This window comes from Podarcis bocagei, assembly GCF_964188305.1.
Source record: "Podarcis bocagei genome assembly, chromosome: 3".
Lineage (NCBI taxonomy): Eukaryota > Metazoa > Chordata > Lepidosauria > Squamata > Lacertidae > Podarcis > Podarcis bocagei.
The window spans coordinates 88,373,221-88,387,920 of NC_138127.1; positions in this window are offsets into that span (position 1 = coordinate 88,373,221).

Sequence of the window (14,700 nt, forward strand, 5' to 3'; positions counted from 1 at the left end):
CTTTTCAAAAATCCAAACAGAACTGAAGCCATCTATCAGTTCATTCGGTAACAGGTAAATATTAAATGCCATTGCGTGTCAGCTATTAAGTATAGTCAACTATTGAATGGCATTGCAGGTTATCTGAGAAATAAAGGAAAATACTACTCACCGTTTCATGTCCGCTATTAAATACCACTGAATGCCAGCTCAAATATAAGTAAACATTTAAAAGAATGTTGTGTGGCATCTTTCAGAACCCTGACACATATCAACTATCAACTATCAAATGGAAATATCAACTGTGTAACAATTGTTCAAGAAATATTTGAATTGTATCCATCAAAATCTATGGAGAGTATTTCAGAAAATTTATTTCCGCTTTAAAGCAAATGTTTATGGGACTATCGTGCAGGCAGTGATGAACACGTTCTCTGTGATCTCAGGTTATAAGGCAGACTCATTACCTCATTGTGAGCAAAACTTGGAAAAGCTTCATTTTGCTGATTGGGCTTAGACTCCAATTAACCTTGTCTGATTTTGCTGTTACATTGTCTTTGTACTGGGATTTCTCTGGCCTCATTGCTGAATTACTTCATCCTTTGGTGCCTGCTCCTTTCAACCTTGCCTTTAGCACCGAACGCTGCCTTCCTTATTTGTATGAATAACAGGCAGCAGACCCGATACTGATGAGATGAGAACAATAACATAGTGGAACCAGGGAAGCAAGAAGAGAGAGCCTTTTTCTCCTGTTGCTCCAACTGCATTTTGGGTGTGCTTTATTCCCTTTACATAAGCAACCGTCTTTCTTTTTCCTTCCTTCTCTGCCGGAACCCCCCCCCCCATTTCCCCTTTCAAGACACCTCTAATTGAGAAAAACAAATGCCAACGTCTTTTGGTGCTTTAGTGTGAACAAGCTCCTCCATTGGCTACCTCCCCTTTCCTCTTTGGTTTCATGGAAGACTAAAGATAAGCTCTTTTCTGCCTCAGGAAATAAAACTGCAGAGGATATTCGCACACACCCCAATTAATTTAATCAACCCACACCCACTGGAGGGGCCAAACGATCTGGAGGGGAAACTGTAATATGATAAAAGCCTGTAGTTGTGCACAAATACACACACACACACACACACACACACACACACACGAGTCAGGCTGTGCTGCCCCAGCTAATTCTTGTGCTAACAGAGATGATCTCCGTGCTAAAAAGACAGCAGAAAAAATGGCATGAATAAGACCTAGAGATGGACAAATCTGCCAATTTCACATTCTCCCTGTTTCCCATTTTCCCATTCTTAAGAAAAAGTTGCCATATTCTGTATCCCTTTGCAATTTTTTTCAGGCCTCACAAAAATTCACCAGCACTTCTCTATACATATTTTTGAAAGGCATCTCCTTGGATACATTTATTTATTTCATAAAATATTACTATTAAATTAATTACATCCCCTTCAGTAGCAGGTCCCAGAGCAGGTTACAGGAAACTAATTTTTTTAAAAAAAGTTAAAAACAGAATTCTTGTTGGCATTTGTCCATCTCGAGAGACAATGGAGTGTATCTCCATTGCATTAGCGGCAGAAGGAGGCGTACAAGATGCTATCCAACCATCTTAGGGACTGCACTCTGGATTTGTGTAGGGTTTACTCCTTAGCCTTTTCTTCTCCAGAAGATATCTTGCAAGGCAGTGGAGATTTAGGATCAGAGTTTGCCTTCTCCTAGATGGGCCACCTTCCCAGGTGGACAAGCCTCATCTGCCTCTCATTTCCCTCTACAGCATGTTCAGAAACCATCTTCTTGACCATTGGACCCACTACTGGTCTCTTCCACTCAGTCTGCCGGAGCCTTTCACTGCATCCTGTGTGGGTGGGTGTGTGTGTGTGTGTGTCCGTAACTCACCAAAGGTTTGAGACCCATCAGCTACCCTCACCTGGTTTAGCCAGCCAGTCGAAGCTGTTTCCTGGTGTGTGGCTGTTGTTGCATGCTGACAGCTCCTTGGAGTCACAGGTGAGAGTTGAGTGCAGGGTGGGGACCAAAGGTGGACAAACTACCTCCCCCAAAACACAGTACAGTCACAGGAATAGGGTGGATCCTGAAAACACACATCTCAGGTGTCAAAAGACCAGGGTAAAGAGCTGTGTCATAGAATCATCAAACTGTAGAGTTGGAATGGACCTTGAGGGTCATTTTGTCCAACTTGTACATTTATGCTGAGAGGGAATTCCACAATTTAGGGGCTGCCACAGAGAATGCCCTCTGCTGGGCCGCCACACCCAACTTCTGACAGAGATGGAACTACCAAGATGAGCTACCTTTGCTGATCTTAACCCCCAGGAAAATCTGCAGGGAAGAAGATGATCTTTCAGATATTGCAGTGCATTTTTCCATGTTGTTTTCCCTAGGATATGTGATTTCACACACGCTTCCCCTTAATATAAGCATTTTTCTAACTTCCATGCAACGCTTCTGCTTCCATTACTTAAAATACTGCAATAAAACTGACACACAGAACCAAAGTATCTAAACACTTGCACTCCATCCCAGCTTTTTTGAAAAAGCATTGTCATCAAAAAGAACAAAGTTTTTGTGTGTGTATGAAGAGGGAGGCCATCAGGCCTTTCATGCAGGTTGATAAAAGAGCCTACCATTTTTGCTCATTTTCAGGGGCAAACAACCACCACCCACCAATGCAAAGTGAGACCTCCAGATGTTAGTCCAGTTCTGCTGGGAGCAAGAGGCTGTTTGAGAGCCTCTCTTTACATCTTAAGATCAAACATTTGGAAAGAAATTTGGCTGCCCCTAGGGACCCAATTACAACATGGGGGAGTTCGTTCCTCTTAGCAAATTGCCGTTCCCTTCTGTTCTACCTGAGAGCAACAGGAAGGTGCAAAGGAGATGCCAGTGATTTAACAACTGAGAGACGTGTGATGTTTCGCATGGGTGAGTAAACTGTTACTTCATCTTATTGCTAACACTATATGTGCCCTTTTGTGAGTGGCATCTATATAGCATCAGAAGGCAACAGCAATAACCATAAAGCGGGAGAGGTTTGCTTGCTTCTTTTTGAAATTCACCAGGATCTGAATTCACAGCTGTCCCAGTGAGCCAGAGCCAAACAGCATCCTCCCTGATGACACTTTTCTATTGCACGAGTCAAATATCTTACGTTCCATTCAATCATTCGTTGGTTTATTCGTGTGCCACTTTCCCACAACATTTTGCAGCTCACGGCAATTGAAATGAACAACAGGAACAACTAGGAAAGCACATATTCGAAAGAATCTGAAGTTAGCACAATGCCAGTAAGGAAATACAAAAAGGTAAAATCAATTCGTGCAACATGATATAGAACGAGATAGCTCAGTTGGTTAGAGCATGGTGCTGATAATGCCAAGGTTGCAGGTTCGATCCCCGTAAGGGACAGTTGCATATTCCTTCATTGCAGCGGGTTGGAGTAAATGATCCTCAGGGTCCTTTCCAACTCTACAATTCTATGATTCTATGAAATGAACTAACCTACCTAATCTAACAGTTGAAAACTAAACAGGAGAGAGAATAATGCCTAAGGCTTCCTTAGCCAGCTAGCCAGCAGTACCCTAGGGCTGTGCACCCACCCACCTTTAAAGCACACCTTTCCCAAGAATCCTGGGAAGTGTAGTTTATTGCTCACAGAGCTACAGTTTCCAGCACCCTCAACATACTAAAGTTCCCCTGCTTTTGGGTGTGTGTGCTTTAATTGCCTGGTTTGTATGCAGCCCTAGAGTACTGCCCACTCGCTAAGTAAGCTCTTCGCCCCAAACCCCTCCCTGAAAGCTAGATGGGACAGTGGCCTCACTCTGGTAATGCTGCTTCCTATGTTACTTCCTATGTGTTATACCAGATCCATGCCACCATGAAACTCATGTATTAGCAGCAGCAGCAGCATCACCAAGCATGTCATCATGATCGAGGATGTCCGCATCACCGTGTTCCAGAAGATGCACCTGTATATAGTTAAAGCTATGGTTTTCCCAGTAGTGATGTATGGAAGTGAGAGCTGGATCATAAAGAAGGCTGTTCGCTGAAGAATTGATGGTTTTGAATTATGGTGCTGGAGGAGACTCTTGAGAGTCCCATGGACTGCAAGAAGATCAAACCTATCCGTTCTTAAGGAAATCAGCCCTGAGTGCTCACTGGAAGGACAGATCCTGAAGCTGAGGCTCCAATACTTTGGCCACCTCATGAGAAGAGAAGACTCCCTGGAAAAGACCCTGATGTTGGGAAAGATTGAGGGCACAAGGAGAAGGGGACGACAGAGGATGAGATGGTTGGACAGTGTTCTCGAAGCTACCAGCATGAGTTTGACTAAACTGCGGGAGGCAGTGGAAGACAGGAGTGCCTGGTGTGCTCTGGTCCATGGGGTCACGAAGAGTCGGACACGACTAAACGACTAAACAACAACACATATTAATTTGGATCAGAGCCTCCATCCACCAACATTCAGGGGGTCCACCATAGTTCTCCTCCCACCCTGGCTCTATCCCAAAAGAGATTGCACCCATCATGAGCTCTCACCCTTCCTACATTCCTCACCGCCACAGCCAACCAGCATCCATACATCCAGACTGGGGCCATAAACAGAGACCCAGAAATACTTGTGTTGAAGGTATCTCAGACACAAATTACTAAGGGCCTTGAAAATTAATGCAAGAACGCGGAACCTGACCTGGTTTTAAGTGCCCGAGTTAATGTGTGGTGAATAGTCTTCCCGCCATTAACAGACCAGCTGCAGCATTTTGCATTGGCTGGGTGCATCTGGTTCGGATGATGCTTTAGGAGCAACAACAGGCCCTTCTGTCTTGTCCCAGTTCTCTGCAATTATTTCCAGTTTCAAAATCCCTAGAAGAAACAGTTATCCCACTGGTCTGTTTGGAAGCCACCCCATTCTGAAACCACGTGTTGCCTGTTGCACTTTCACCATGGCATTCATGTTCCACACTTCTAGGAGTAATGTAAGGTATTGTTTGTGTGGGTGCATATATCCTGGTGTGATTCGTGATGCAGGCCTGCAGCAGTGCTCCTCCTAGGTCAACAGAGCGGGGAGCCCAGGAGAGTACTCAGAAGGAAAGTGCACAGTGAATTCATTTCAGCATTTACAAATTGGCTTGAAAGAGTGTGGTCAGATGTCTAGTGAAGACTCAGCAGCAGATGGAACCAGGAAAGCTGAGCTAGGACTGGTGTGTGTGTGTGTGTGTGTGTGTGTGTGTGTGTGTGTGTGTGTGCGCTTCAGAAATGTGATGTTTGCAGTTTCCCAATACAGGCAGACATCATCCATATCTTCTGGACTGGCATCTGCAGATCAATGCTTAGGCTGTACACAACATGCATTTAAAACAAATTTAAAGCACATAAGTTTTTCCCCAAAGAATCATGGGAAGTATAGTTTGTCAAGAGTGCTGGGAATTGTAACTCAGTGAGAGGTAAACTAGCGCGACCATGACTCTCTGGGGAAATTTATGTGCTTTCAATGTATGATTATGCACATGCCCTTTGTCCTGGATCTTAGGCAAAACTTTTGGGTTTTCCTTAAAAATAATTTAAAAAAAGCTCAACAGCCTAGATTCTGGGAGAGCCAAACCATGTTGATTTTTCTTTTTTAGAAGGAGGGTCTGACAAGGACAATGTCCTTTCAAGCAAAGGTTAAAAAGGATGACCTTAACTTGTATACACTGGGTGGGTTTTTTCTGGGTCCCCCCCCCTTGCTTTCTTGTGCAAGTTTGTCCTAGGACACATAATATTGCACAGAAAACGACTGCCTTATCCAAGCACAATGGTTCGGGAACACTGTCAAGGTTGGCAGCTCTAAAATTAGACCTGCCCGCTTTGTTTGGGTTGGCAGGCACGTGCGTGTGGCTCTCTCCCTCTTCTCTGGCAGTAAAGCGGAGCAGGGCAATTGGCAAGGATTCCTTTCCCCTCGGTGCTGTTGCGCCTGCTTTCTGAGCACAGGAGCAGGGCAGCAAGCTCACAGTCTGTGTATTGGAAGGTTCAGGACCAAGAAAAGATCTTCATGCACAGTTAAACTATGGAACTCACTGCCACAGGAGGAGGAGGCGATGGCCACCAACTTTAGCCTTTAAAAGAGGATTGGACAAAATCACGATGGATAAAGTTATCAGTGGCTACCAGACACAGTTGGAGGCAGTGATGCTTCTATGTGCCAGCTGCTGGAAGGCACAGGAGGGGGAAGCAGTCTTGTGTTCGGGTCCTGCTTGCCCGCTTCCCACAGGCATCTGTTTGGCCAGTGTGAGAACAGGAGGCTGGACTAGATGGGCCATTGGTCAGATCCAGCAGGCTCTTCTTATGTTCTCATGTGTGCTAGCTATTAGCACATTCGGTGGCCTGTCTGGGAAGCAGGCCCTGCTGGAAAATGCCCTGCGGTGCCCCTTTCTCAGCCCCCGAACTCCGAGCATCCTCCAGTATGCGCAGCTCTGGAAAAGGCATTTCCCTTCTTCTCCAGTGCGCTTCAGCGACATATATCAAATGTAAAGGGACCCCTGACCATTAGGTCCAGTCATGACCAACTCTGGGGTTGCGGCGCTCATCTCGCTTTATTGGCCGAGGGAGCCGGCGTTTGTCCACAGACAGCTTCCGGGTCATGTGGCCAGCATGACTAAGCCACTTCTGGCGAACCAGAGCAGCGCAAGGAAACACCGTTTACCTTCCCGCTGGAGCGGTACCTATTTATCTACTTGCACTTTGTGCTTTCAAACTGCTAGATTGGCAGAAGCTGGGACCGAACAACAGAAGCTCACCCCATCACGGGGATTCGAACCGCCGACCTTCTGATCAGCAAGTCCTAGGCTCTGTGGTTTAACCCACAGTGCCACCCACGTCCCTATATCAAATGATATATGCACACTAATCTTCTAGCATAACACAGCAAGAAGCGTGAGACATTGTAGAGCTAATCTATGTATTTATTTACACACTATGTACAGACAAAGGAATCATGGTGTCCTCTCTCTCCAGAGGTGTGTGTGTGTGTGTGTGTGTGTGTGCGCGCGCGCGTGTGTAAAATCCAGGACATTTGCTTTAAAATGTAAAATTCCCCCCAGATGGGCATATAAGATACCTAAAAGAGGACATGTTCGGGAATTCTCGGATGTACGGCAACCCTAGTATAGAGTATGTTAGTCCCAACACCTTGAACTTGGTTGGCCCAGTAACAAATTGGGAGCCAGTCCAAATCCCGCAACCAAGGTGTTATGTGCGAGAGGTTTTTTGCCCCCACAAACAGCCTGGCCACTATGTTCTGCACCAGCTGCAACCTCCAGATTAACCCCAAGCATATTTGCATGTTATTCTTAAATTAATAGCTTGCAGAATGCAGGATGTCCATATGCGTACAACAAACTTTATTGACTATTGACAAGAGGAGGAGTCTCCGTTACAGAAAGCCACGGCTTCTGTGTCGCTGAATCCAGAGGCCCCTTCCTGTCTCATGCACTTAGGCACAACCCACTTAAAGTCGTTGTGTCTTCACTGTAGCCCTAAACAGGCTGCATTGCAGTTGTCAACATTGCATGGACAACTGTGGTCAAGCACTGGAAAATTCATGGCTGGATTACCTCATAAGAAACGACAGGGTGGATATGGATTGTGTCTGATGTGGTTTGTACACCGCTTCTGACACCAGTGGTGGATGTGCACTAGACCAAGAATAAAGTGGATTGTGCAGAAAACCCATTTCTTAATAACTGAGAGCAATCCACAAAATTGCAAGAGCAAACAACAACCTGGAAAATAAACAGTGTGGAAGCCCCTTCAATGACCAATACTAGTCAGTAACTGAGGGAGCTTCTAGACTCCCACTATTTTCTGGTGGGATTCAGTTGCACAGTGGCAAATTCAGGCTGCACTTGACTTGCACAACAAACCCGCTTCCCCAAAAGATCAGATTTTTGCAACAAGGAAAGTGATAGGTAAACACTTGCTTTGATGACGCAACATCATCTAACCTCCCTGCAAACCAATCAGAACTCATTAAATAGCTGACACCATCTAGCCTCCTTGCAAAAGAAAACCCTGGATGAATGCTCAATAAACAGTTTGTCTGGAAGTGCCCTTGGACTCCAGGGAAAATAATGGAATAATTACCCAGAAAAAGCAGCATTCTTCCTTGCACGGGAATTTATGAAGCTAGGGAGGAATTTTAAAGAGCCTGCAGAGCTTATGGCTTACAAGGCTTGTGAAGAATTAGTCTGCATGAAATTTGATACCCAGGCACCTTCAAATGGCTTGCCATGCTGCAAATTAATTTCATTTGTCCTGGGCTGCTGTGCAACACCATCTGTGCTACAGAAACCATTGATTTAGAGTTCCACCCACACATGGAAGCGGTGATTTCAATAGCAATTGCTGATCCATCATATGCAACAGCCTTTGGCCATGCCTATGTTAGGCTTTAAAAAGGCCCAATGGTCACAGGATCTGATATGGGAACAATGGGGTTGCGAGAAGCGTTGGGTGTGGGCCTAAGCGCCGCCACTTTTTTGACAGCAGGGATGATGCCGCTGTCTCCCAGAGAGAGCGCTCTGTCAACCTTCTGTATGCCAAATAAATAAGCTTATCTTCCCTGTAGGCAGGTGAGCGACACGAGAAATAGGCGGAAACTGATCATATAAGCTGAGCAGAGGGAGAGAGAGAGAGACTTTGCCAAAACGGGCTTTCAACAGACGCTCTTTTCTTTTGTCAGGTCCGTGGCTCTGGGTGGGTACTGCTTCAAAGCCAACCTACCACTAGCCCCACTCCTCACAGGAATCTGATCATGAGAGGCTGTACTGTATAGCATCAGATTATTGTCCAATCTAATCCAGTATTGTCTACTACTCTAAGTGGTTGAGATGTCAGGAATAGAGCCTGGGACCTTCGGCATGCAAATGATGTGCTCTTCCATTGAACTATGGCCCCTTCCCTTGAAGTCGAGGCTTTCCAGAAAAACAACAAAAACCAGGTGCTATCTCTATCACGGTTGCCTAGTCCCATCATCTGCAACATATTTAGGTTTCCAGCCTTTCCTCAGTATGACTTCTGAGACTCTAATGGGGCCAAGACATCAAATGAATATCACTACATTTCCATGCTGGGAGAATACCCTCTCCACATGCCTTTCTCCCTCTGCAATGATGTGTTTGCGAAGCAAGGTCACTTAAAAAAGAAAAAAGATTATTCAATGGTCCTTGAAAGAGCAGAGTAGTGCCAGAGAAGTATGCAGAGGAGAAGAGCCTTGCCGCCTTTTGACCGTTCTGTTTTTGAAACAAAAGCCACACCAAACACTCTGATACCACTTGAAAAAGTCATGGCTTCCCCCAAAGAATTCTGGGAGCTGCGGTTTGTTAAGGGTGCTGAGAGATGTCAGAAGCCCCAGTTTCCCCTCACAGAGCTACAGTTTTCAGAGTGGTTTAACAATCAAGCCTTCTTTGCTGGGAAACAGTAGCTCTGTGGGACGAAGAGGGGATCTCCTAGCAACCTTTGGAGACTCACTGATCTGATTAGCATTTCTGTGTGTGTTTACATATTACAAAAGAGAAAACCATTACACAATCATAAGATAACATTGCAAATAAACTATACCCCACCTCCCGCCTCCCAAAGATAAAGAAGATTCATGTCCCACCTTGCAATTCAAGGTGCAACAATATATGACAATACCATTCATATGAAGCTAATAAGCTGTCAAAAGCGTTATTCGAAACATAGGGTGTTGTCTTCCCCTTCGGTCACATTTTTACAAAATTTCTGACTGGCAAATACCGGGGGAAATAATGATTTCCCCACAGAACCCAGGATCTCCACACCGATTTATATTTTGTTGGGACCACCCTGTCACGCTCCTGTGCATTTGTATATTCAATAATGGGAAACCAAATGGCTGCAAGGTGGTCTCTTTTCCATTGCCCCTCATCACCTGTGACCACAGATTTGACTAGTCACCTTTTTGGTTGAGCGTGATCCCATGAAGCTGCCACTTGGTGTGCAGTTGTCAAGAGGCAGACATGCCTGCGCATGTGTGAACCACCTCCCTGTGTAATCTCAGCCTTTGCAGACATGGGCTGGAGAACCTGTGGCCTACCAGATGCTGTCGGGACTCCAACTCCCATGAGCCCCATCCAGCATGACCAGCGGTCAACGGTTATGGAAGCTGTAGTCCACCAGCACCTGGAGAATAACATCTTCCCCGCCCCTATCAAATCAAATTATCTGTTCAAGGAAACAAACATTCTAAACCTCTGAAGCATATGGGATGTATATTGTTCTTTAAAGGAAATGCATTTAATGTTTCCTTTGGCCCTTTCCACAGGTATCTGACATCACAAGCAGACCACGCCGTACAACGAAGCAGATTGCTATTGTTATTTTAAACTGCTTTAGCCCAGAGCTTGGTATTCCTTGGGCTTCTATTTATGTATTTAATATATTCATTGTTGGTTTACTCTGGCTCATTTAAGTGAGAGGCCGTGCAAAGCCACCAGAAAGCCCAGAGCTTATGTGTTGTGAATACCAGCTCATGACTCTGCTATCTGCGCCTGTATGGTAGATTTAGAGCTTCATTCTTCAAATGAATCGTTTAGTTTCCCGAGGATAGATGAGTTTGGGAATAATCCATAGCTCCCTTCCGAGGTTTGGGAGCTGTTTGGGTGTTTCTCTGTGTTGCTGCTGCTGCTGCTTTTAAAACCATAATCAAACACTACCCAAAACTTACTTTGGAGTTAACATATTTAGGACCTGCCAGGTGATGTGCAATTTTTGTTTTGTTTTGTATCTGCAAGGCTTTAACTGTACTTAAGTGACGTTAGATAACAGCCGTCTAGCAGGTTTGGCTTAGCAAGGTGAAACATGACAACTCTAGAAGAAGCACACTGGTGTTTTGGGGCAGGATCTTGGGGCACAGTCCAGCAGAATAAGCAGATGGGCCCCTAGGAAATCTGTCTCCTGTTTTGAAGTAAATGAAAGAATGCATATTGCCAGTCTGAGTCTGGCAGCCTGGAATTGTCTCAGAGATAGGAGTGGTCACTCTCAGTAGGAATGTCCTTACTCTAAACCTCTTGTCAACTAGCTGCATGTGTACATAAAAATAAGTAGATACATTTATTATCCTTGGGGGAGGGAAGCCTACTGCCCTCCACGATACATTTCCTCACACCGCAGTTGCACTAACCCCTGATCATCGTGGTTGCTCTTTTCTGCAACTTCTCCAGCTCTGCACCACTCTCTGGAGTTGTGGCGGTCTGAATAGTACACAGTAATCCAGGTGTGGTTGCACCACAGGTTTGCATAAAAGGACGATGATATTGGCAGTTCCCCACTTCCACTGGACCTGTTTCCTAATGACCTCACAGGAATATAGGAACCTGCCTTCTGTTGAGTAAGACTTGTGGTCCATGTAGACCAGCACTGTCAACGTGGACTGGGCTTCAGACAAGGAGTCCTATCTGGAGGTGCAGGGAATCGAACCTGAGACCTTCTGCATGCAAGCCAGATGCTCTACCACTGAGCTACAACACTTCTCCATCTTTAACCCTTCAAAGCAGCATTATAAGAGAGGGGGAGGCAGTGGGCAGGATTCCTGATGTTGAGGTTACAGAACCAGACTCTCTGTGGTTGACTGAAACACTGGTTGTCCTAAACACATTTCATAAACACTGCTAGCTACGTTTCTGAGAGAGAAGACATCACTCAGACCTCGTATAAAGCAATGCATGTGCCAACCTTCGTTTAATGATCTCTGCTAGCATCTCAATTAACTGAAGGCCTCCTAGGGGAGGAGAAAGTGTCAGGCGAAAGGATTTCAACCCACAGTAGACTTTAAACTATGCTGGCTTGAAAACATATTTTGCACCTGAAATGAAAAGTCAAAACGATACCCCTCCCCTTGCTGCGGACTGGAGTTCCTTTTTGTTTTTAATGGCACACACATGGAGAAATGGATCGGAGACAGGAAAAAGGTGTGGTGTCTCCTCTTGGAATCTGCTGCCCTCAAGCCGATCCTTCACATGGCTTTATAGTAAGGCAGGCCCTGACATAAATGAATGAATGAATCTCTATTTCCCTGACTCCCTCACCTAGTTCAAAGCATCTGTTTGCGGCACAATCATCCCGCATGCTACTCAGAAGTAAGTCCCACTGCATTCAGTGGGGCTTACTCCCAGGTAAGCAAGCGCAGGATGACTGCCTAAGGTGTACTAAACAAAGGACAGGCCTTCTTCCGGTGCTTAGGGAAGAATTTCAGCCAGGAAATTTAAAAGGCAGCTTGAACTAATAGTGTGCTCTCTCTCTCTCTCTCTCTCTCTGTGTGTGTGTGTGTGTGTGTGTGTGTAATAAAAAGCAGAAGACACACACAAATCAGCCTTAGAGAATATTACATCAGCTTGTCTCTCGGCTTTATTTAAAGCAGATGCCATCACATACAGCTCTGCAGTTAATCACCGTTAGTGGAAAATATGACTATAGCTTCAGCAGAGGGCAAGTGCATTTTTAAACAAAACCCATCCTTTTCCAGGGGAAGGAGGCTTGATCGCCTGTGGGCTGGAAGTGGCAAGTCTGTATAAAGTCGGAATGCTTCAGTTTACAAGATGGTCCATTAAGCCAGTATGTGGCAGAGCTATTTTTACACACCGGGCTCAACTGGGTGCTCTTGCCGACTCACCACAGTGCTTCAAGCTGGCAGGGAGAGTCAAGAGCAGCAGCAGTACATGAAAAGTGGCTCTTTAATTAACAGCATGCCTTTCAAGATTAATTATGGATGGCCATCTGTCATGGACGCTTTAGCTGAGATTCCTGCATTGCAGGAGGTTGGACTGGATCATCCTTAGGGTTTCTTCCATCTCTATATTTTATGTAGGGAATCTTAGGCCCAGAGGAGCCAAGCCCTCCAGCTTTCACTGTTTATATTGCAGTGGTAACTTGGAAGTTGAATGGCTTGGCTCCCAGACAAATCAGCTCCCGAACGCCGCAAACCCGGAAGTGAGCATTCCAGTTTGTGAATGTTTTTCGGAAGTCAAACGTTCACCGTGGCTTCCGATTGAGTGCCGGAAGCTCCTTCAGCCAGTTGGAAGCCGCACCTTGGTTTTTGAATAGTTTTGGAAGTCAAATGGACTCCCAGAATGGATTAAGTTCGGGAACCAAAGTACCACTGTATATTATAGCAATCCTTCCTGCGTTGTGACTTCCATACATAAAGTAGCATGTGTAAATGTCATGCAAATCTGTGTCCTCTCCTCTTCATACCCTTTTTGGGTACACGACCATCCTATTTGTAATGCTGATGGGGAGATGGAGCTTGGGGAGAAGGTATAGATCTCTGCCACAGTTCCTATAGTCACGAATGTAAGCTTTGCTTACATACAGGACAGGCAAGGTATGGCTGATCGCCAAAGAATTGGTGCTTTTGAATTATGGTGCTGGAGGAGACTCTTGAGAGTCCCATGGACTGCAAGAAGACCAAACCGATCCATTCTGAAGGAAATCAGCCCTGAGTGCTCACTGGAAGGACAGATCGTGAAGCTGAGGCTCCAATACTTTGGCCACCTCATGAGAAGAGAAGACTCCCTGGAAAAGACCCTGATGTTGGGAAAGATGGAGGGCACAAGGAGAAGGGGACGACAGAGGACAAGATGGCTGGACAGTGTTCTCGAAGCTACCAGCATGAGTTTGACCAAACTGTGGGAGGCAGTGGAAGACAGGAGTGCCTGGCGTGCTCTGGTCCATGGGGTCACGAAGAGTCGGACACGACTAAACAACAACAAAGGAAGGAAAGTGAACAGCTTCCCGATTGCTGTGTGGACTGTGGAGCTTCTGACACAGAAAGAGACACATGGGAAAAACACGAGCCCCATTTCTTGAAGAGTCTGAGGAACGATCGACTCTAAATAGCATGACAAAAACTCCAGTGACAATTAGGCCATGAATCAAAAGTTCTTGCTGTTTGGTAGGTCAAATGACTTCCACGCTTCTCAGCGCCACGTAAAACACAACAGTGTTCCGTCTGTGCGAGAGGGAGACCTCTGGCTAATTCTGCAGCAGCCCTCTTTCCCCCGTTGCTTCTCAGATTGTGTTTGGAGGGAAAATCCAAAGATATACAACAACAGCCTTTGTATGGCAGATAATTACCCCCCGGGTGCTTATCAAAGGTTGCAGTGTCTAGCGCTGAGCGCAATGAATGAAGGAGGGTAGTTGTGTTTTGCTATTTCGCTTTTCCATTAAAAAATAAAAAGCTTATGTCTTGAGGCTTTGTATGTTTCAGATGTTGGATGCTGAAGAGGTCTTTTATGACATGGATAGGACTCCTCAGCCCCTGACCTCTGACCGCCTTCCTCCTATTTGTTAATTTTCTTCAAGACCTTTGGGAAGGAACTGTGTTTCTGAGTCTGTTTCGCACAGCAAAATACATATTCATTCATGCTAAGTACATATTCATTCATTAGAAAGGCGGTAGAGCTGGAGGAGGAGGAGGAAGTGACTCACTTTGAAATAAATATTTTACCTGCAATATGGTTTCTTTCAAAATCAAATCATTACTCTTCTTCATTCGCATTGTGTTACATTGGAGACACGTATTTGAAAGGTTAAATCCCACCCTTTAAAAATGCTACTGTTCATAAGAGGTTTGCATCTCTACTGTTAAATCAGTGCGCTGGAAGTCACCCTGCAAAGAAGAAGAAGAAGAAGAAGAAGAAGAAGAAG